Source organism: Thermobia domestica, chromosome 3 (genome assembly GCF_964235325.1).
Source record: "Thermobia domestica chromosome 3, izTheDome1.hap1.1, whole genome shotgun sequence".
Classification (NCBI taxonomy): Eukaryota; Metazoa; Arthropoda; class Insecta; order Zygentoma; family Lepismatidae; genus Thermobia; species Thermobia domestica.
In genome coordinates this window covers 210,590,827-210,615,804 of record NC_137456.1, presented here as the reverse complement: position 1 = coordinate 210,615,804, position 24,978 = coordinate 210,590,827, and the positions used below count along the sequence as shown (strand labels likewise).

The 24,978-nt window shown below is 35.6% G+C and overlaps 1 protein-coding gene across 1 annotated transcript in view; it reads left to right on the top strand.

The window, feature by feature from the left end:
- Positions 1-24,978, top strand: part of LOC145681571 (E3 ubiquitin-protein ligase SIAH1B-like) — a 73,993-nt gene that overhangs the window by 38,069 nt on the left and 10,946 nt on the right. The gene's annotated exons all lie outside the window — the stretch shown is intronic.

The window sequence follows — 24,978 nt, the reverse complement described above, 5'->3', positions numbered from 1 at the left end:
GCACTGTGGTGTAGACAAGCACGTACACCTTAGGAACTGAAGCTCAGGAGTTTTAAGGCTGTTAGTATATTAGGTAGTCTACTATTTGACCACTGTTAGTATATTAAGTAGTCTACCAATGTAATTATGTAACGCCCGTTACAAAAAAGATACATTTTTTGCTATACAACTTGTACTAAAAGTCAGAAGTAGTCTATCTTTTGCAAAAGTAAAAATGTGCACATGGGCAATACAACAAGAAAATGAATATCATTATATTTATAATTTAGTAGGCAAAAACTGCGTAACGGGTGTTACATTGCCAATGTAACGGGTGTTACACGTGAATTGTTTGCTTCACGTGATATTTTGTACACTTAAACTAGCTCTAAGACTCTAAAGAGGGAATTTGAAGTTAGTGAAGTTATAGAGGGTCCTCTTCTGAAGACATGAATTATGGTAAGGATGAACAGTGTGCAAATTGAGGGACATTGAACCTGAAGTGATGAAGCGCATTCCAGAGAAAATAACATCTAGGAGATATCGTGGGATGGGGGACTCCCTCTCAAGTCCTCGTTAATCGAACACTCAGGGTAGTGATTAAACACCGGTATCATAAAAGCCATATTTCAATTAAGTACTCATAACATACTAGAAGTCTACTTCTTTATCAGAAGCCCTGAGTGTTCGCTGCTATTGAAAGTCTTCGTTTAGCAAATCATTAGAGGTTTGCAGCGCGACAGATTTTCATCAAGAAACCAGAAAAACCCTACACTACAATGACGCGTACACAGACTCCGAATGAAGTTGTGATCAGCCCTTTGCGGAAAAAAGATGTTTGTGTTGGAATTTTGTCTTGCTGGCAATGAAAGATGAAATAAGTAACAAAGACTATCGTCAAGTGGAATCCGTCAAGGACTTGCGGACGAAAATGGTGATATTAGAGTTATGTTCTTGAAATCTTGTAGGCGAAAAGGAATTCGAACTACGCCGAAGTTTAGAAAGTATAGTAGTGACGTGCCGTAAGGGGAGCTTAGCGGGGCGACAGCCCCGGGCGCCGAAGTAAGGGGCGAAAAATTCGGTAGGAAAAGAAAAGTAAAAAAAGAGAAAAAGAGAGAAAAAATACTTCACATATCAGTAAAATTAGTATGCACTTAAATCCTCTTCATGTTTTAGAAATTGGTGGAATGTTACTCATGTTAGGAAAATGCATGTGCACATATATAAAATGGAAGGAAAAAAGTAATAAAAAAATTCTCGAAATCAAGGAAAAGCAGGGTTTATTTTGGAAAAGTTTCTTACGGTTTGCCCCAACCATAGTGTCGCTTCGGGGCTGGTCTGTCGACCTCACTAATATGTACGGGGGCGCCGTCGTATACTCTCGCCCCGGGCGCTGATTTTCCCAGCACGGCACAATATAATTCATTTTCATGACGTGATGGTAAACTGCCTAATCCGATTATGAAAATTAAAGAATAACGTAAAGTTGTGTAGCAGTTTAGTTCTAGAGTTAATGTCACTGAAGCATAAGAAGAATAGACTTTTGTTGATGATCAGTGTATCAACAGACCTACATATTTAATACTGAAACTTCCTACATTCTTCTGATTTATATGTTTATTATTTTTGTTTTTATTTCCTACACTGTACTACATGTGTAATTTTTTATCTATTAACATTGTAATATTTTGTTCTTTACATAATATGTTCATTAAAAGTGAAGTTGGTTTAAGTTCATTCGCACTATGTAACACCCGTTACAATTTGTGTAACACCCGTTACGGTATTGAACATTTTTTAAAATAAAAGCCATTACACTTATGGAATTTCTGATTGTAATATTCACAACATCATACTTTCAGAAAAATGCACACATAATTGGAAACAAATTTTGAGCCGGACGTTCGCAGAGTTTGGATCAACTTTACATGCATCTGAAAGTGCATGTCCAATTGCTGTAACGCCCGTTACGCCACATTTTTCACTCTCACTGAGTTGTGGTATCATGTATATGTAACAAATTAAGTGTTTACTAAAATACACAGACAAACGGTGATGTTTCGAGGCAGTTTGATATATCTTGACCCAGTAAGGACATTTCTATAACAATTTCTATTCGTCCAAATGTAACACCCGTTACGATGGAATGGCCGCTCTACTAAAAAATGAAGTTCTACAAATACATGTACCATCATTTCCGGTTTCAATATTGATATTCGTAGAGCAAAAATGGTCAGAGACATCGAGCAATGATTTTTAATGTGGATTTTAGCGTCTCAAAAATATGTTTCATCAGCATTCCAATCAGTCTATTCAAACCAAAAGTGGTACAAATTACGATTTTCGGTTTCAACACTAAGCGTCATAAAGACAAAAATAGTAATATGTAGGGTGTTTCAAAAGAACACCGACAACGTTTGGGAGGTTATTCCTGACACCAAGATAAGACAAAAAGTATAGGCCAACCTGGGTGCACAAATGCTTCCTTTCGGAGTTATAGGCTGCGAAAAACATGAAAAAATGAACTTTATTCTGTGTTGTTGAGTCGGGTCAAGACTTCACTTAGGAATCAGTATGTGCCCTATCCAAATATCCATGTTTCATTATGCTGTGGCACTTCTGCAACAATTTTTATAGATGAAGTTTGGCCACTGGCATATAACTTGAAGTACTCACCAACTACCTCTATGAAAATTGTTGCGGAAGTACCGTAGGATTCTGAAACATGGATATTTGGATAGGGCACATACTAGTTCCTATAGTCGTGATCCGACTACGGTAGGTCCCATAGTTTTAGAGCTATGGGCATTTAAAATTAATTTTTTCATGTTTTAGGTAGCCTATAACTCCGAAAGGAAGCATTTGTGCACCCAAGTTGGTCTATACTTTTCGTCTTGTCTTGGTGTTAGGAATCACCTCCCAAACGTTGTAGGGAGATCCGGGTTCGATTCCCGGCGGGAGCTCACGTGGTTCGGATTCCACGTTAATCAGTAGGTCCACGTCTCATATAGCCTCGCTGCTGAACGGGACGCTAAACTAAAATCAACTCAACTCAACCAAACGTTGTAGATGTTGTTTTGAAACACCCTGTATATAACGAAAAGCTGTTTCTGATATGAATTCAATGTGGCAATGGATTTTGTCTCTTCACGTATTTTTCCTGGAAAACGGGATGCTCTGGAAATCAGTTACAACTTACAGTTTTAATTCTGATCCCCGTAGAGCAAGGACGGTAATAGGCAGCGAGAAACATATTTCATATGGGTTCAGCGTCTCAAAAACAAGTTCCATCTCTGATATTCCGGTTCAGCGTCTCAAAAACAAGTTCCATCTCTGATATTCCACTATTACGAATGAAAGTTATAGACTCAACACTTCCAGTTTTAACATATTTAGGCATAGGCCGGAAACGATGTCTTGACCATAGAATGCATATACCTGTAGAGCGTCTCACTCTTAAATTGCAGTACAGAGCAAATGGAGCGCGCTGTTGTGACATCTCTTCCGCCGTATGTTTTCTTCTGAAGAAAGAATAAGAAAAACAGAAAAAGTGACCGAGTCTGTTTAATAAAGACTGTCTTAAATTCATAATTTTCATCGTTTTCGCCATTCCATTCGCGCAAATTCATTTAGGACGGCGAATTGGAGGGTACGAAACAACTGTCTAATAATTGTGTGTTAGAGTTTTTCCTTTATAATGATTTATAAATCGTTTCAATAAAATTTTGATGGAAGCAACTCGAAATCGAGAGAACATATGAAACGAATAGACAACATATGATTGAAATAAATGGCAGACTAAACAGTTCCACACAGATATTTTCTGTACCGATTGTGCGGCAAACTAAGGAATAGCAATGGGTAAGATTACTGCTACTGAAGTTTGATACGAGTGAAAACTGGAGTAGGAGGATAGTGATACGTTACGAGAAAATATGACGTACGAGAACGCTCATTCGTCGATGTACGCAAAATATCCGCAAATCCAATTTCGTTTGTCAAACAAAGTTACATCGTAAACTATATTGTGAAGGCGGCTGCTCCCCACTTCCAATGGTTTATATCCGATTTTCCCCGCGGAACAACAGTATGATATCTTAAAAATACCAGGAGGTCTAAATGAAACATCGCATTATAATAGAAATTATAAATGCATTTGTGAATATTAACGAAAGATTTGTAAATTTAAAATAAAAGGAGAAGAAAAGAACGCACGCTAAATACCTTTTAATCACTTTCGCTGCTTCCAGTTAAAGGTGAAATCAATTCCATGTATTCAGTCTGTAGCTGAAAACCCGAAGAACAGGAAATGTAAACAAGAAATAAAAGCAAGGATAGGAATATCGAAAGAAGCCTTTAAGAGGAAGGAAAGTCTTTTGTAGGACTTCGAATAAAGAGTTGAGAAAAAGATTCATAAAATGTTGTGTGGAGTATTGTACTGTATGAGGAAGAAACATGGTCATTAAGCAAAAAATGATTAAAAACGACTGGAAGCTTTCGAAATGTGGGTGTGGAGGAGAATGGAGAGAATTAGCTGGGTCGAACGGAAAACTAATGAGAGTATTAGAAATGGTGGGGGACAAAAGAACAATTTTAGATATTATTAAGAAGAGGAAGAGAAACTGGAACAATTGGCTAAGAATGAAGTGTATCATGAGGGACGTGCTAGAGGGTATGGTGGCAGGAAAAACAGGGAGGGGACAAAGAAGACTACTATTACTGGACGATATCAAAATAGGAAAATCGTACGTGAAGACGGAGGGGTTAACGGAAGACCATGTATCATGGAAGCTTCTCAGTTGCAGAAAGTGACCTGCCAATAATGGCAGAACACCTATGATGATAATGTTGACAAATGTAATTTATATAGGAACTGAACCTCCCTAGTTTCTATACTCACTTCTGACACCTCAGACACACAATGTCAGTCTAGAAACAGAAGAAGAATGAATAGAAACCCTATTATATTTGTTCTAAACAAACGCACAAGTTGTGACTTTAAATCACGTATAGTGACAGCCAACCAGGTACAGATCGTTGGACGAAGAAACTAAACCAAACAGAATTATCAAACCCTCCGAAAATACATTTTTTTATGCTTCCTAAAGGAACATGGGGGAAAGAACAAAGAGCCTTTTCATTCTGCTTTGTGAGCTCATGAATTTATTTGTTATGAACACTTTTTCCATCTTCATCTGCGTATTTAAAGTAAATAAGAGAAGTGAATTACAAACGAAACCAACTTTTATTGTCAAAATTGTCAGCATTTGAAACATTAGGGACCACGTGCGAACTGTAAATGAATCAATTAAAAAACTAATAACTTTATTATTATTATTATTAACAGATATTGGTCGGCTTTTTCCTCTTCCATTGATTTTCTGAAGAAACAGTTTGTTTTGTTTGAGTACCAACCGCATTTTTGTGATTTATATTATTACTAACTGAATTACTATTCTGAGTCAAGTGTTCGCTGTACTTACTGTTCACCCGACCCGCAATTGAATTTTGTCTTTCCTGGGAGAGAAAATACGAACTATACGCTCCCGATATTTGAATGTTAGTTTTACATCATATATATATATATATATATATATATATATATATATATATATATATATATATATATATATATATATATATATATATATATAGTGCGTGTGTGTGTGTGTGTGTGTGTGTGTGTGTAACTCAAGGAAAACGAGCGAAATAAGTGGAACGTAAGATTGAGTGAAGTTGACGCAATGTTTCTCGTAGGTGAGGTCCAGGATTCGATTTTGAGATCGTGCTTTCGTTAAGCAGTAGATTCGTGCTCGCATAGCATCAACAGTGAATACTCATCGGTATCGCACAAAACTCTACATCAGTAACTTTAAAACAAATATTATAAGGAAAATAGTATCGGCAAGATTTGTCACTGCCTTTCTTCTGGTCAGATGCGCGCGCTTTGGAAAGTTGACTCTTAACACTAAAAGCCATAAAACCTAAAGAAAGAAAGATATCGAACTGCGATTTGTTTTAAAAATAAATTCAATCCTTTCTCAATATTTTTCTCGCTTTGCACCCCCATCTAAACTCAAAAATAAAAAAGTTTCTCATTAGCCAACTTTTTAGATATTGCATTGCAATACTATATGCACTTTCTCTTACATTTTATTTTTTATTTTAAAAATCAAAAAAGTTTTTCTGTATGCGAACTTTTCCAATATTGGCACCAAATATGGTGTTAATAGTGTATAAGTTTCAACATTGTATCTCTTACAGTTCCGAACTTATGACGTGATATATTTAACGCGACGTTAGAATTTGCCATTAGCAAGATTTCACTATTTCAATTTATTTCAATACTTAAAAATTTTTATTGGCATGAGAAAAACAGATTATTTGATAGAGAATACAATGTTCTACAATAATCTGTCCATATCTAGGAAAAAAAATCTAAAATTCGGGCTAAGTTTGGCAACAATGGGCATAAGGAAAAGCATTGTCATTTACTCCTGTACTGGAATCTAAGGGTGAGACGCTCTATATAACCACTGACAGCAATACAACGTGTAAGCGTTATCACCACCCGCAAAATACTAGGCAATTTATATCCACAGCATCACGCAGCCTCCGCTATATTTCGCACGTTCGGAGCATAAATTCTTTAGGCGTCCACCACACATAAATACGGGCTTGTTTTTGGAAACAAGGTGAAAGTAGATTTACTGGATCATACTGTGCGTTTGCAATCATTGGCACCATTTTAAATTTTCTTCATACCCTTTTCTTTGCGTGAAATCGTTATTGGGAGTAATAAGCTATGGAACCCGATCGCGGATGTGAAGGTTATACAGTATGTAACTCGCATCGAACTGATTGTCGCAGTGGTCTGTTCCACATGCTGATTGAATTACGCAATCATTTTTGCCGAATTCGCTCTACAGTCGTTGATGATAGTGTTCAGTTTTCGGTGATCTTTGTTAAAAACTTCTCTTCGGTCCAATATTGCTTTTCATGTTGTTTTATCATGAACTCACGTCTCTGCTTTGCTGGGTTAATATCAGAAATATTAGTGATATGTTCCATTAGTCAGACTTTTTACTGTTTCTGAAGCGCCGTCTGATATCGATCGTCAATTTCGATCATTTTTATATTTCCTCCTCCTCCATTCCCAAGTTGCGGGGCTGAATTTGGATTTAAATGGCACCGGAGGTATCACTGTTCATCTCAGCGACCCCGGGAACTATGGATTCGACACTAATATCGGTTATTATTTTCAATCATTTTTAGGTATGCCCCCTCCCCGTCCCCTAAGTGTCAAAGAGAAATGATATAAACCATCCCAAGCCTGAACTTCATCTATGTTGAAAATTTGAACAAGATTGGTCGGTTGGTTCAAGAGTTATCAAGACACAGACATAGTGATTCATTTTTATATGCAGCCTATATAGATTCTGTAGGCCGCCATCACCTTCAAGAGTGCTCCTTACGGCACAGATAACACACAGGCCTCCTTTATTAAATACACTCGTGTTAAGGTTGACAACTGGCCGGTTTTTCACCGGCCTGGCCGGAAATATTGCTGTTGTTTTGATTAATGCCGGTGACCGGTACAAACTTCTTACCAGTCTCTTTAGGACCGGTTTCTTCAAATTTGTATCTAGTTGGAATCAATTTCATCTAGTTCGAAGTATAGATTTAAAAAATAACTTTCATTCTCGAAATCCAAAACGGTCACCTTTTACCATCTATCAACGATTAATATATTTTGTTCATCTGTTTAGATAATTTTAAAGAGATGACAGGGACTGTATCAGGGAAATTTTGAAATTTACTTGTAAGGAATTTTATACATTTATTGGGAGTGAGAAAGGACTTCCTGAAATTCCCTGTAGTTGAAGCATAAGTTTAAAGAATAAATTTCATTTTCCAAACCCAAAATTGTCACTTAAAGATTAATATACTTTTGTTCACAAGTTTCGATAGTTTTAAACAAGTATCGAAGTAACCAAGTACACAAGTAAACAAGTACAGTTATTAGTAAATACAGTAAAATGATTAATGTCAATTCCAGTTTCTCGTTAGTACAATGTATCTATTAAGCTTATTAGTGAATGTACTAAGGATATGTAGAATATAGGTTCTAATGCACTTTTGTTCACGATAGTACATTTCTTTCCCATGGATGGGTCTGAACAGATACTTCACACATAGACGTATATCATAGGGAATTTTGAGGGGGTGCCTTTTTTTTTCTTTCTTTTCTTTCAGAGTTGGCAACCGTACTCGTGCTAACCAACCAAGCCGCCATAACTTGACCTCTGAAACTCAACTCCCGCGTTCCAGCTTCCGTTTCAATACAATCTCTTTTCTACCCTCCCTGACTTATTATACAGACGATCACCTACCATATGTGGTGTAGTAGGTAAGCGACGTAAGGAGCGTCGTATTTAAGACTCCGATAGTTCAAATCCTAAGAACGTTTCTGCAGTGGCGAGTCTTGAGGGTTAGACAAGGTAAGTATCGTCTACCCTTTAGAATGACATATGCATTAAGTTTAAGATTTTCATGAGTAATAATTTCCTGTAATTTCTTTTTTCTTTCTTCTTCTTTTTTTTTCGTGTTGATATTAGATCCTTTTCTAGAACCTGCTTTCATGTAAGTAGACAGATCGCCCCGAGTTTAGCGGAACCTTGAACATTATTCTAATGTTCGGGTGTCGATAGTCCTGGGCGTATGCAAGGAAGAAACGGGGCACTTCTGCTCATCCAGTGGTGCTATTCTAATTTTTTTAACAATCGGTTCTATCTCTCTCTGTAGATATATCGAAGGTGTTCTAAAAGTGGCACCCACGGACCCATCGGCGCAAATCTGTCCTCAACATTGGGGGTGGGGGACGGGTAAGGCCGTTCCCATGTTATATATATACTGTATTTGTCAAATTTCATTCCATGTAAGAACTGCGTTCTTTTCTTCTTTCTTTTGTCCTTTCTACTTTTCTGTTTCTCTTTCTTGACGTTACTTTCTTTCATTTCGCCTATCATACTTTATCGACCGTTGTCAGTTGTGATTCAAGTCGGCCGTCATCAGTAACACCAAAACTAAGAGAAGTTGATAAGCGAAACTGGTGTTCCATACCAACTTCCGCGAATATCAACATGACAGGACTTTAGTTATTATAACAAAGGAAAAATCATATCGTTTAGTTATTTTTAAAAGAGAGAAATGTTTAAATTAAAGAAAATCAAAAAGGGGGAATAATTAGCCCGAGAAATTAGGAAGGTCAAGAGAGAGCTTCCTTTTTCTTGTATGGATAGAATAAAGGGTTAGATTTACTCGTAAATTTTTGTACCATATCATATAGGATTTATCGATCTGCAATTCTTGCCATTATAACTTCAATTTATGCATAAATTAAAATATATTTAATTCTCAAACTCAGGTGGGCAATTGCCCACTTCCTTCCTTGTATTGGGCATAGCCCCTCAAAACAAAATCCTAAATACGCCATTGGTTGTTATGACCGACCTTTGCGGGTTTATCGTAAATAAAACTATATTATCTCTCTCCCTCTTGTTTCACTTGCTCCAAACTTTGGTTTCATGGCTTCCAGCGCCCACAAGAGGTCGTCACAAACCATACAAGCAGTCCCCGTCTCCACCGACCGCTGGAAAAATATCGGGGAGAGAAGAGTGCTTGCCGTAAAGATGGATGAACAAAACAAATTAAAGTAAATAATCTATAAACTGTTACAACGCCTTGTAAAGTTACATGCAATTACGGCTAAGAATTAAACGTGAGATTAAAATTATGAGTACTATGTATTGTAATCAAACAAACAACATACAATAAGTAAACTACAAGCAAATTATATATTTAACAATCTGAGCGCTCAAAATGATTACTCTGAATTTAACTTTTATTTTCTTAAGATCATTTACTTTGATCAGGTGGCTTTTTCAATTTGTAAGAATGATTCTTTCTCAATTCTACTTACAGTTTGCGTTGGCGGCATGGAATGAGAGTAGTGAATAATTTATATAACACTCGCGTTTCACTATGCACTGCACAAGGAGGGTGGGGATTTAGTCAGCCGCGGTGTCCTCTTCTGCGCGATCCTCTCCACAGAAATCTGGTTCTCAAATCCAATCCAGTAGTTCATATATCACACGAAAAAAAGCATCCAACAATCATGCTGCTCACAATAGGATCATCGTTTGGAAGTGCCTTTAAAACTAACTTGCTAGCCCTTTATCTTTTCGGCTACAACAACTCATAAAATCACAAAATGTATTTAGGTTTAAGTCTCGTTCTATAATTACACAACACCGACACTTGGTTCCTTTTACTTCAACTTTTTAGGAACAACAACGGGCACAAAGCTCTGGGAACTTAAAATCAGGTCGACGGGCTGGATGCGAGCCCGTGTAAAAGCCTACTCTACGTGCAGGACGCACGACAAGTGCGAAGGCACCCCTGCCTATCCGAGTCTCTTCAATAGACTGACTTGCTTTTTTCGTCAATCGCTTGTGTTGCTTCTCCGAAGGGAAAATCCCGGTTTTAACTTGAAACACAACCAACTGATGCAATGGCTAAATTTAGCGATGAGACTTCTTGCTGGAATGTTCTGTGGAGCGATTCTTCTTTCTTTTTAACCATAAAAGGACTGCTGGACGATTTGATCGAAGTTGGTTGCTCACACACACATTCAAACATATATGTATATGCTTGAGAAGAGAGAGAGTTCTTGTAAAATTTCCATACGAGGTCTGTTTATTAATTTTGAAATTTACACTGACTGTCTTTCTTCTCTTAATTAATACGATTAATGAGCGCCAAAAAATCCGTAACAACCTATGGCGCCCACAGGGCTCCGAGCAAATTGATACAATTTACGATGAGAATCCTGGCCGTCGAAGGGTTAATGGCCCATGTTGAAATGTCACTGGAAAAATCGCTGTATTGTGGAACACCCTGTATATAAATCTAATGTCACTGGGGACTCACTGTGAAAATTCGGTATATTGGGATTATACTGTATATAACGGATCATACTTCACTTGGTAACTATGAGGTTGTTCACCCTGTATGACGATAAGCCACCTTTATTAAAGCCACCTATTATGTTTATAAAGCCACCTTTAAGTTCAAATTAAGCCACTTTTATGCCACCATTAATAAAATGTTCGTCATTTCCAGTTTATAGTCTCTTTTATTTATTTATCTATTTATTTATTTTCAATAACTGGTTTCTCACCATAATTAAATGTACTTTAGTTTACCTTTCAATTATTTTTTACTAAACACATAATATATTCAAGCATGCAAAGCCAAATAAATATACAAATGAACATTGACACAGGAAATACTTAACTACTAGACGATAATGACAATGTGTATATCAATTTCGAAGGTGTAGCCTAACAACGGAATGAACAATAATATCGGAATTCCTAGTATAGGTATTGTGTAGTGTGGTATGTGTATATATGCACCTCTTACAACAAACTTAATTAATACTCAAATTTTCTAAAATAACATCAAAATGATTATGTCAACTAATATATATATTCATAAATGCAAAATATTAATAATCCAAAGGAGTTTTCAAAACAAAAATTTGTAAAATAAGTATACCATAATTCACATACTAATTATTCAAAATACTGTATTTCAACTTATTAAACATCAAAAGTACTAAAAGAATGCAAAATCAATTATGCTATCAAGTTTCAGTAATCGTATTGCTCACACAACAAACAAAAGATTCATTGTTTTGTTTCAAATAAACTTAGAATCATATGTCAACTCACTTTTTTTTTTTTTTTTTAAATTATCAGCATTGGTTACAACAAACGTAAACTTTTATTTTACTTATTTATTTATTGCAATAAGTATGTGGGCATCAACACTAGTGCACGGATCTTGTATAACATTGGCAAACATATAACTTTTGGCTGATACAATCATTTTCTACTCGCATTTTCAACAAGCATCTTATTGGCAAAGGCAAACTACAATTCAAATTCTACGGGCATTAATCACAAACGCATATCACATAATAAGAGGGATATACAATCCACCTCTGAACACATTAAACACTTGGAAAAGACATTCCCTACTCGTCTAGGAACTAGCTAGGTATTCGGGAAATAATAAGGAGTATCCATCTCCGAACGTGAGTCGCCCTTTAATGGCCTTTGACATCACGTCAAAAATACGCGTACATAATAAAATAAATCCATACAAGGATGCCGCTCTATACAGCCTTTGGCATCTCAAAATAGCCCTAACTTATTTGTAATGCTCAATTGCCATTCAGTTGAACTCAAACGTATACAGCTCAAAATACTTTGCACACAATCATTTTGTTCGCTCGATGACCATTATCAATATCAACGTGCCAAATAAATTTAAATCTGATTGCCTCAACATACTATAAGCAATAGAATCTATCAATTACTATTAAATTGTACGATAAACCAATTTCTTTCCATTATTTATTTATTTATTCAAAGTTTCAACTCTCAAAATTTTCAAATTCAATCTAAATTTTCATTACAACCGTGTGAGTTTATTGACAAGTGCTGATCCGAAACGATATTTTCTCCTTTTAAACTTTCGAACACAAAAAATAATCGGATAAACAACAAAATACTTCGTTAATCACAATCGTTCTGTTCAAATGAACCATGTAGCGAAAGTTCCAACTAATACTTTTCTCGTATTGAAATGAATGAAGCTCTAATAAAGTGAATTGAATGAAATTTTTCACCTGTATGAAATATTTAAAACAAGACAAAACCAAATTAGGTGTTCTCTCCTTTGTGTGAGTCGTTGAGCAATAGATAAACTTGTAAAAACTATGAAAGCAAACTTTTTTTTTTTTTTAAATATGTTTTCCACATTAAAACTACTACTTCATTTTTAAATGTCTGTTTTCCAGAATAATAATTGGAATATGCGAACATAATATATAAATGTAATATGATATATGAACGAAATTCAAATTTTGATTACATTTGTTCACTAAATATGCAAAATCTATTCTTAAACTAGTAAAGTTCAACACTAAACAAAATTTGCCTATATACTGACATTTTTTACGTATTATATCATAATATGCAGTACCCAGTTAAATATTAATCTATATATTTGCATTACCTAACATAACTAGTAAACTTTTAAAACATTTTAATATATACATAAGTTAAACGGCGGTTAGGCCTTACATAGTGCCACCCTGAGTGTCATTGGTTGACACCTCAGGTCGTAAGTCGTTAATTAAACAAAAATGTAGGTTGATGAATTGGTCCCGAAGACCAAAAGGCACCGACTTACTATTTTCTCACATAACTGGAGTGTGCGGGGTCGTTGAACTCCCCGACGATTTTAAAAAAATCGCTCCTGCACCAAATCCTTGTCCCTCCCAGCTAGATGCTTTACGCATCATAACTATGTCATAATCGGGTAACATTTTCCAACCCCAATTGGGCTGCCAGTATCTAGACCTACAGAAGGTATTGAGAAAAAAAATATGAAAAGGACAAGAAGAATACCCTGGGGGAGGGGAAGTTCGATACTACAGCCCTGCATCTCAACATCATTAACCATTTATTAATTATTAATATTTTTCGGCCCGCTCATACCTACAGAATTAGTAGGTTTACAATTGCATTCCTTTAAAGAGCGCTAGCCAATACGAAATGTGCGGCCTATCTGGCAAAAATGCACTTATCAACATCAGTAATATCGTCATATCCGGTATTAAGTCACAATCGGGAATAAGTCAATACATTTGACCATATCGGGTGGTGATCATATCACTTACAATCAGAATGTCGTATTCGTTATTCAATTAATTTCACCTTAATAATTATTATTCGCATTCCCTCAATTTCTAAAATACACTCATTTCAAAATTTAAAACAATATCTATCAAATTTTGTCCAAAACCAAACCAATAATGTTAATGAATTCAAGATCGACGATAAATTTGACTATTAAATTTCCATAATGTTTATAATTTGCTCATTAAACCTTAATACAGTTTCGCACCTGCTATTACGGAATAAAGTTGATGTATTCTCATAACATAAATTTAATTCTGAAAAAACATTGCTTGAAATCCCAACTTAACATCTTAAGTTTATTTATTTATTTATTTTTTAACATGGCTATAACAACTTATTAACAACAATTTTGTGATGGACGTTTAATGGCAACTAACTGGGTTATGGGCACTTTGCAAAACGGAGCTAGAATAGTTCATACTGCGGTTGTCTTTAAAAAGACACTTTACACAGCATAAGAGGGACAAATTCACCTCAAAGCATGGGCGTTTCTGGGAATATTTCTTACGCATTCACAACATCAAACATAAAGGGATATACATATCAACCTTGTGGACCATTGTCATTTAATAGCATAAACGCACAAAAAATATAGGCCTCTTGCCTCTTCCAGCACCCTTAGCTGGGAACTTAACAACGACGAGGGAAAAATCAACCTCGAAAAACACAGATGCGGCCTTTCATTGCCCTTTGCATCGTGCACACTTCGCAATATATATGTGGTCCTCAGTATAAGCGTCTGCCTCTCTATAGGCCTTATACGCAATTATCGCCCTCTATGCGAATATTATCGCTAGTATCCTGAAACGCAACATCGGTGCCGCTTTTCAATTAGTCTTTGACACCGGCATTAACCCGCAACATGGGAACTGCTTATTAGCCTAATCCATTCTTGCCCAATTATAGTTCTTAAATTATCACTGGCCTTTTGCCTGACATATCTCAGTTGCTTACTGCCACTATACGTCTCTCTCTTTTTTTTTTCATTTCAAAGCATTTCAAACTGAACAAAACTGATTGCCAAATCGTTTCACTAAACTGAAACAAGTTTCTAATGCAAACTTAAACAAATGACGAGAATACTTCAACATTGAATTCTTTACGATGCAAAATATTATTCACTTTTTTTTTTCATTTCCAAGAATAAATTTATTTTCAAAATTAAAACAACACTTATCAACTTTTGTTCGAAATCACCGACGTTAATGAATTTTAAGGTTGATAATATTTTTGATTATTCAGTTTCCATAATATTTTACGGCCAATATATATTATACATATTTCCCATTTTGTGAGCCAATTTTATTATAAGTAATCGTTACCTAATTAAAAACAAACACTTTACATATCGATACCAAATTGTGTCGGTTATCATTGGTAGTTCAGTTTCCGCGAACCGTTATTATAAATATGCGTAACAGTTCGTGAAAACTGAGCTACAGGAAGAAAAGAAAAGTTATTTGCCAAAATTCCAAATAAAATGCAATTTATTGTGTCTTTTGCGTCAATGAAAAATAAATGTCTGATAAAATATAAAATTTTAAGCGTCAAACTAGATATCTTGTTATTAAATAGATAGATTTAGAATGTCACAAGCCGAAATAGAATTTAGAAGTGTGTGTGTCTAAAGGCCAAATTCACACACTAGCTGAGGCCCAACCGGATGCCAAACCGATTTCGTCACTGTAATTTTGAAAGAAAGTAGTGACGCCTCTAGGGGTTGAATTATAATTTTCAACCTTTTACCTCTTCTTAACTTGTAGAACAATTTTTGTGATTAATTTCAATTAAATTCAAATTTCATTAATGTCGTGACAAATACCCACTGACTTTACACAACGAACATTATATGTGAATGGATTCATAAGCAAATTTATTAAATTCAACATTATTTTCAATGACTTACAAAACTATGCTAAGTACTTTTTAATTTTCAATATTTCGACGCCTAACCAGTCTTATATTACAAATTCAATATGTTTTTACGCATGCTTTTAATAACAAAGTTGGATGAAAAGATTCATTAACCAAGGAACATTTTTTTTTTCAAAATCCAAATTTCATAATTAATTGTAACATTCATTAGTGTTTCTCTAATTGAATTTTAAGTATCTCTAATTGCCTAACATTTCTCTAAATGCCTAATGGTATGGGGACAGCTAAATGTTCATATAATCATACAAGGTAAATGAATAAAAACTCAAAGAAAATAAAATAGTAAAATTTTATTAATGACATTTGGTTCCCAAGACTGGAAATACCTGAAAAGAAATAAAACATACAAAACATAAACATCCTAACGAAATTCAATACAGAAATTCTGTATCCAAAACGGGATAACCATAATTTTCAAAAGTGGTGGGGCCTTGTTAAAATTTTCAAAGTCCGAGATCACGATCTAAATTGATTACCTATTTAAAATTTCCAATAACGTCCTTCCTCTGGTTTTCCTTTCATCTTTCATCTCCAAAAACTGTAAAGAAAGAATAAAACATGGTATTTAAATGAACGTACCTGATTATGAATGGATACTGGTGGTTCCTCTGGATGGGCGCGTCGGTGACAGTGTGCACACACTTGAAGCTGAAAAAGAAATTCCTAACTTTCGAGATTCGGTGGGGAATAATTGACGTAAAAGAGTAATAATCTTTATTTTCATTCTTTATAAAAACCTAAAAGTCATATTCGGTATTTGATTTTTCGTCTCTTCCGGGATTCCGGTCCCTGTTCGGGCACCATTTATGGATATGACCGACCTTTGTGGGTTTATCGTAAATAAAACTATATTATCTCTCTCCCTCTTGTTTTTCTCTACATGTATTTGTCATCAACTTTCCTTCAAGCATTTTACACGACACATTGAGTTCTTGTTCGAACTTACAAAACAATTCATCCGCCACTGCGCAAAGTTGTTTACCAAAATCATAGTCAATAGTCTCGCTAACGTTGTTTTTCCTGGCCACTATTTCCGGTGAAAACAAACAAATATCTTCAAATACAACATGATTATCGAGTAACTCAAAATTCTCTTCCGTAACCTGCGCTTGTACGTACTCAAAGGTTTTTTCGATTTCTAATGCGCCTTGCACTTCGTATGCTACACTTGGAACTGCGCTAACACTAACCTGATGTACTATTAAAGGTGGTAATTCGCAACTAACACATTCAGAACGGATGTTATTGACGCAAATTTTCTTCGTTTCATAACTAATCAATGGTGTTGCTATTTCAAACGCTTCCTGATTAATATCAACTATGCTTACTTCTTGAAAGTCTACTTTGGTTTCACTAACACTAGACTGATGTAAAACTAATGGTGGTGGTTCAATAACTACAGGTGTAGAAATCTGACATCGTTCTATACATTCATTTTCTACAAAGGTGACTTGAGCTCGTGCCTGCTCTACATAATTTTCCACTAGACTATTTTTACTTTCTAAACATTCAAATTCGATTGGCCTAATTTCGTAACTATCCGGCTGTTTGACACTCAACGGTGGTAACTGAATTTCTACAGGAGGCAAAACATTGTGTATTTCCTGACATAAATTGTCTACTGTAACTATGCGTGCATACTGTGGTTCAACTTTCGACGATGATCTTAATTCCACGCATTTTTCAAAATCTACATATTCAAAATCATGAAACGCGTGTTTATTCCAGGTTTTCAATTTACTTAAAGCTATGTAACGAGTAGGTGATGCTGACCTACACAACAGCTGCTTGCCTGAATCTACTTCGGATGTATCAGCTGATTTCTTATTTTTAGCTTTGTGTCTCCTACGCTTACCGGGTTCACTTCCGAGTTCTCTTACAATTTGTTCATGCAAGTATTCATCATACCTTGAGTCTCCTGTTTTCTGATACTTTTCTAAAATAAATTGCAACTCTTGCATTATACGTCTACCTATGACTATAATTCGTCGTCTGTCATCTGTGCGCACTTCTGCCGTAACGCCAAATGTAAACGGCCGCCTTTGTACGGTGAAAGTAACTTCTTTCGGAATATTCGAATTTTTATTTCTGTCTGGTGAACCAAAACATTCGAATTGATTAACCCTACGCCAAGTGATATAATTGGTTTCTTCATTCTTATCTAAATATATATCGAAAAAATTTCCGTCTATCGTTACGTTAAACGACCTCATGATTTTTTTTACTTATTTTTTTTTAAACAAGAACTCGAAACTAAATTTTAATATTCTAAATGTTTAACATTAATTTCCACCCTCTAAGTATTGTTTTCTAAGTTTGGTCTAATCTGTGCTAACTGGTCCTTTGACCATGTTTGAAATTGTTCTAAAATACTAAAATCCATGTTTACTTAACTTAAAACAAACCAAATCACAATACAAAACATGCAAAAACAAACACTTGAAGTAAGTAACAATATAAACAAACACTTTTCTAAACTATTTCATTATTTCAGTTGCACAAAGTTTTTATTTTATTTCAAATTTTCATTTTGTAAAAATGTTTCGATAGACAATCAACATAAACAAACAAATTATTATTCATACATTATTTTATCGAGGTGCATACTACTATGAGTGTGTGTGTGTATATGTGTGATCAGCTGTTCGACATGTTCGCTCATGCGTACTATGAAAAATTTAGCGGAAGAAAAGTTCGCGAACAAACAAAAATGTTTTAATTTCTTACAAAACAAATTGTACTAATTATATTTCCGTGGTAATTGAATTTACTTTCTGTTTTCTTTTTTTTTTCAAACCCTATTCATTATTTTCTTTCCTCTTGCTCTTTTCTTTTCACGAGTTAAAACAATCTGCGCATGATTTTGTACTGAGTTTGCTATCTGTAACTACGTGATTCAAATGTTTACTATTTTCGTATTTTAGTAAATGAACGCCGAGATAATTAAATGCAATTCTATCCGAAGATTGAAGTATGTCCTGTCACGGTCGCCATTTATGGATATGACCGACCTTTGTGGGTTTATCGTAAATAAAACTATATTATCTCTCTCCCTCTTGTTTCACTTGCTCCAAACTTTGGTTTCATGGCTTCCAGCGCCCACAAGAGGTCGTCACAAACCATACAAGCAGTCCCCGTCTCCACCGACCGCTGGAAAAATATCGGGGAGAGAAGAGTGCTTGCCGTAAAGATGGATGAACAAAACAAATTAAAGTAAATAATCTATAAACTGTTACAACGCCTTGTAAAGTTACATGCAATTACGGCTAAGAATTAAACGTGAGATTAAAATTATGAGTACTATGTATTGTAATCAAACAAACAACATACAATAAGTAAACTACAAGCAAATTATATATTTAACAATCTGAGCGCTCAAAATGATTACTCTGAATTTAACTTTTATTTTCTTAAGATCATTTACTTTGATCAGGTGGCTTTTTCAATTTGTAAGAATGATTCTTTCTCAATTCTACTTACAGTTTGCGTTGGCGGCATGGAATGAGAGTAGTGAATAATTTATATAACACTCGCGTTTCACTATGCACTGCACAAGGAGGGTGGGGATTTAGTCAGCCGCGGTGTCCTCTTCTGCGCGATCCTCCACAGAAATCTGGTTCTCAAATCCAATCCAGTAGTTCATATATCACACGAAAAAAAGCATCCAACAATCATGCTGCTCACAATAGGATCATCGTTTGGAAGTGCCTTTAAAACTAACTTGCTAGCCCTTTATCTTTTCGGCTACAACAACTCATAAAATCACAAAATGTATTTAGGTTTAAGTCTCGTTCTATAATTACACAACACCGACACTTGGTTCCTTTTACTTCAACTTTTTAGGAACAACAACGGGCACAAAGCTCTGGGAACTTAAAATCAGGTCGACGGGCTGGATGCGAGCCCGTGTAAAAGCCTACTCTACGTGCAGGACGCACGACAAGTGCGAAGGCACCCCTGCCTATCCGAGTCTCTTCAATAGACTGACTTGCTTTTTTCGTCAATCGCTTGTGTTGCTTCTCCGAAGGGAAAATCCCGGTTTTAACTTGAAACACAACCAACTGATGCAATGGCTAAATTTAGCGATGAGACTTCTTGCTGGAATGTTCTGTGGAGCGATTCTTCTTTCTTTTTAACCATAAAAGGACTGCTGGACGATTTGATCGAAGTTGGTTGCTCACACACACATTCAAACATATATGTATATGCTTGAGAAGAGAGAGAGTTCTTGTAAAATTTCCATACGAGGTCTGTTTATTAATTTTGAAATTTACACTGACTGTCTTTCTTCTCTTAATTAATACGATTAATGAGCGCCAAAAAATCCGTAACATTGTCTTCAACATTGGGAGGTGGGCAGATTTGAGGCTTATTCTAGGGAAGGGAGATGAAACTGATATTATGGTAGATGAATCTGATTTCTGAGGTGAACCTGTTGTAGAGTATATTATGTATTAGGCGATGTAGATGAAGTAGTAGTACATAGTATTACAAATCACTGCCGTGAACACACTCTGAAATCTGAATACATGCATATTTATAATTGGTATGTTTCTAATTAGGCATCTACAAAGATCCACGTTAAAATTGTTTCATAATAATATAAATAATGATCCCCAAACTATGAAGAAAGAATATCAATTATGTATGACGCAACAATACTCTTTGAGCAAAATGATGATAATCTCAATAACATTACAGGAATCGTTACAGAAATCTGACGCATGTCATATACTCTTTAGTTAACAGATGTAATCTTAAGATTATGGAGAAAAACATTCCAGCAATCGAATCCTTTTCTTTGCTTACGAAGCATCCTCTCTCAAAAGAAAAATTGGGACACGCGGAAATACATAGGAACAAACCATGGTTCGACCAGGAATACAGGCAAAGAAGAGAAGGAACTAGCAGAGAAGAGAAAACAGGCAAAATTACGTTGACTACAAAATCCGAATGAAATAACTACACAAAAATTCGTAAACATCAGGCGGGAAACTTCCAAAACTTTTAGAACAAACAAACGCGATTTTTTGAAAGCTAAAATTTAGGAACTTCAAGGTAATAGTAAAAATAAAAGCAATCGGGAAATGTACTGTATAAGGGCTTTCTCAACGAATTTGAGAAAGACTATCATCCTCGTGCTTATATTAAACCGTGGGACATAATTGTGGAATACTAAAGTGAAAAAAATATTCGCAGATATTCTTCTGTATATAGGATGCACAACAATCAATTCCATGCTAACGGTTTATTGCAAGTGGAATAGTATCTGAATGTTGTAAAATAAAATATAATTTTAAAATCAGTTTACATGACTGAAAGAACTGTTACTCAACGAAATAGAATCGCAGGCTGCGGAGGAGCACTCCGTAGTATTTTTGTAGGGTTCTCAGCACCCCACAAAAACAGACAAAAATAGGAAAATTGAAACTAAAAGAAATGTGACAAAAGAAATTCTAATCCAACGTAATTCCTAAATGGGGCATTCAGTGCACAATGGATTGATATCCACTTTTGTTTAGTTTGGTAATATTTTATGTTAAGATCTTTATATGAAGCTCCTTTCAGTGCTTGAAAAAATCATATCCAGGTATCGTAAATACTTCTTATATTGTAGAAAACAGTGTATTGTAAATAATTTTTTCATGTATACAAACTTCGTTACTTTCTCTCACAGCTTTGATAGTTGAACTTAAATCATTTGTGCTCTGAACACCCCAAATGATAGTAGGAAACCGACGTTTTCTTAGGGTGACAAAAGATATATAAAATTTGTGCTGAAATTTAAGCAGGGATGGAAAGTCCGAAATTGTAGTGCTGATGATGAAAGACAGCAAAAATCATCTTCATTGTATTTTCTCAACGAAGTGGCGATTTCTCTAACTGACAGATAGAACTATAATTTTTATTATTCATATATCACAAACCATAGACGTTGAAAATGGCGTGAGGAGAACTAAGGTTGGGGGTTAGAATCTTTGAATATACCTAGTTACACCGCAATACTCTCATCCAAGAATACATATTTTCCACTGTGGAAAAAAGAAGAAACACGAAAAGAATACATTCGTTCAAAATACATAAAATTGCAGTTTTAGGAGAGTCAATTTCCAGAATTATCTGGGAAAGGACACTCTTATAAGCCTGAGTGGTTTCCGTACTCCTAGATTCCCGGTCTTGAACAGTTAATTAAAGGACCCCTACTAATTTACAAAAACCGGCGCTACTGCATCGAAATATTTCTGAGGATTAGTAATTTTGGTCCTGTTTCACAGAAAGTACTATCCTGATAGTACTATTTCTAATGTAGAAATGTTTAAAAAGAATATTGACTTGAATTGGATATTTTCTTCAATTTCTACAGTTAGAGTTAACATGACAATTATTTCACTGCTACAAATTGATTTTATTGTTATGACGTTAAACAAGTTAGCAACACGAGACTTGCTTCTGTATCAATCCGCTGCCTCAGTTGTGTAACACACACACACACACACACACACACACACGCACATACATTACTCTATTGCCTTTTCTTGGTCAGGGGCCGCGGTAGCTCAATGGTAGAGCGTTCACCTCTAATGCTTGGGGTCCCGGGTTCGATCCCAGCCCCCGCCAAGTGAACTTTGTGGTGGACAAACACCGTGTGCGTGGGTTCTCCCGTTTCCTCCCACTCTCTTCATTTCATTCATTACTCATCATCACCGTCTCCTTTAGCCTACCCGGCATAAGTGTGGGACGTAAAACTCAAAGATTTCATTTCCTTTTCTTGGTCCATTATAACACTACTGACGCTAAAAGATGGCGTTAGTATCAACATCTTCGAGACAAGGAAAATACGGGGAATGACAGTCTATTCTGAAATCGAGAAAGGATTAACCAGTGAAGAGTGCTGAAACAGACGATCAGCCAATCAGCATGTTCGATATAATTCTCAGATACCATCAATATGACTGTTATGAAATATGTCATATAATTTCCATTTACTCTGCACCTGTCAGTTGTAACTCCATCTGGCGACAATCGATGCAACTACTTGATGAAAACTCTTAGAGTAACTGCTTATGTTTCAAAGTTAATCTACAATGTTGCCACATTGTAAATTTTCAATTCTCTGTAGCGGCTGAAGGAGGCCGCGGAGGGTATTTCGTCATATTGAATTTTCGCTTTATATTGAGCTGTGGAATAGTGCTCTGTCGTCCGTGGGCGCCATTTTTAGAACACCTGATATAGATAGATAGATAGATAGATATAGATATACATATAACCTTCTGATTGTTTTCTATTTTATTGAATCTACGTCACATAAAATGAGGCTGAGGCTTCAAGCAACTTGAAACCAATGAGGAACACATGCTCTAAATGCATAACCTTGAGTAACATGGGGATAATACAGCACTCTCCATCTTGCGAGCAAGATTTGAAATCTAAAGCAACTTGCCTGAGGCCTTCACGCATCCGTGGAACAAAAAAAAAAAAAAAAAAAAAAACTCATAACATTGACTAACTTTGAGGTGTTAGAAAAATAAAATAGGCTATTAGCGCCTTATACAGTGGCGGATCCAGGGGGAAAGTTTTTTCTTTATATATATAAATAAAACCCATTCCAGAGCTTGGAACTCTTAAAAGTAGCTCTAAGTAGCAGTATTATAACCCACCGTCCCCCCCCCAGAAGTCCGTCCTGGGTCCGCCCCTGGCCTTATATGCAGTTGTTATGCACAAAAGGGTTAAATAGGGCGAGATCAGGGCGCAGCAACGCAGTTTGGGAAACTTTGGTCTACCTATCATATTATTGACTCAAAAAAAAATGTAAAAGCAGTAATTTGAAGCATGTTACTGCTTCATTAAGCTCATACTGTTTTCCTAGAAACGGCAGTAGTGATTTTGTATTGTGAAATTATAGTGCCATTAATTACCTACAATGTTGCACTACATTCCATTATTATTAGTGTTATTTGTAAATACTGGATCTAGAGGTGATGAGACATTACTAAAAACTAGTTCTGGGAACCCGAAACGCGAACCGGCTTAATGACACCACTGATTTTATCTATATTGCGTGAACTGATGGCATGAATATTTCCAGAACATATCATTACTTTCTGGAAAAATTCCAGAAAACGAATTTCGCGGAATATGTAATATGTAATCACAGAAGTTTAGCTTTATGTAGGGATATATTTCATTCAGATAAACCATTCATCGTCAGACGAACAAGTGCGGTTGGATATAGCGTCTAAACGTTCTATATTTCCTATCCAAAGCATTCCGTATGCTTCTTACAAGGAGAAGGCAGACTTTGGTAAGTGAACTTCGGGGCCATTTTTTGCGAGGAGGTAGTGCACATTTAAAGAGTTAATATTACAAACTGGGAGAGCGCAATGGGCAAAAATGACGGAGAAAAACCGTCTTAAAGTTTTCTACTCGACGCATATGTCGTACGACGTACAAAGTTATCAAGTGACGGCATGGCAGAGAAGAATCAGCGACTCTAGTGCAAAGGGTTCCGGGTACGATTCTGGTTCGAGTCAGATTTTTTTCTTGTTTTTTGCTTCAACCAATAAAGTAGGCATTTGTAATTATAAGTAAAATATTAATGTTTATAAACCATACGTTTAAACCATATGTTTATAATGAATAAAACAATAGAAATTTTCAATCACTTGTAAATTCTTTTGATGTTCCATGTTAACTAGGAACAAAATTTAATCTCTTCCGTAAATACTATTGTTACTGCAATGGTTGTGTAAAAAAAAGTTCTTGAAGCTTCGTGTCTACATCTGTTGACAGTGTGAGAATTACAAGGGGAATGAGGGGGGAAATCTGCTTTGGTTATAGCAACATCCAAAGCAGGAAAGGGGATTTCCCCCTTACATTCCTTTGTAAATCACACACTGTCAGCAGATGTAAACACGATGCGTCAAGAACATTTATTACACAACGACTGTCGTCAAGGGCGCCGATCATGGGGGGCCCGTTCCCCCAACTCATGTGGGCCCCATGTATTTATTTCTATGAATATGTATTTTCATATGTATTTTTTATTGTTACGTGTATTGTTGTATGTATTTTTTATGAATGCCCCCCAAATTTACAGAGAAATTGGCGCCGTTGACTGTCATAACTATAATACAATTCGTAATATCAGTATATTTAAGGAATAGATTAAATTTTCTTGCTAGTTAACATGGAACATTGAAAGATTTTACAAGTGATTTTAAAATTT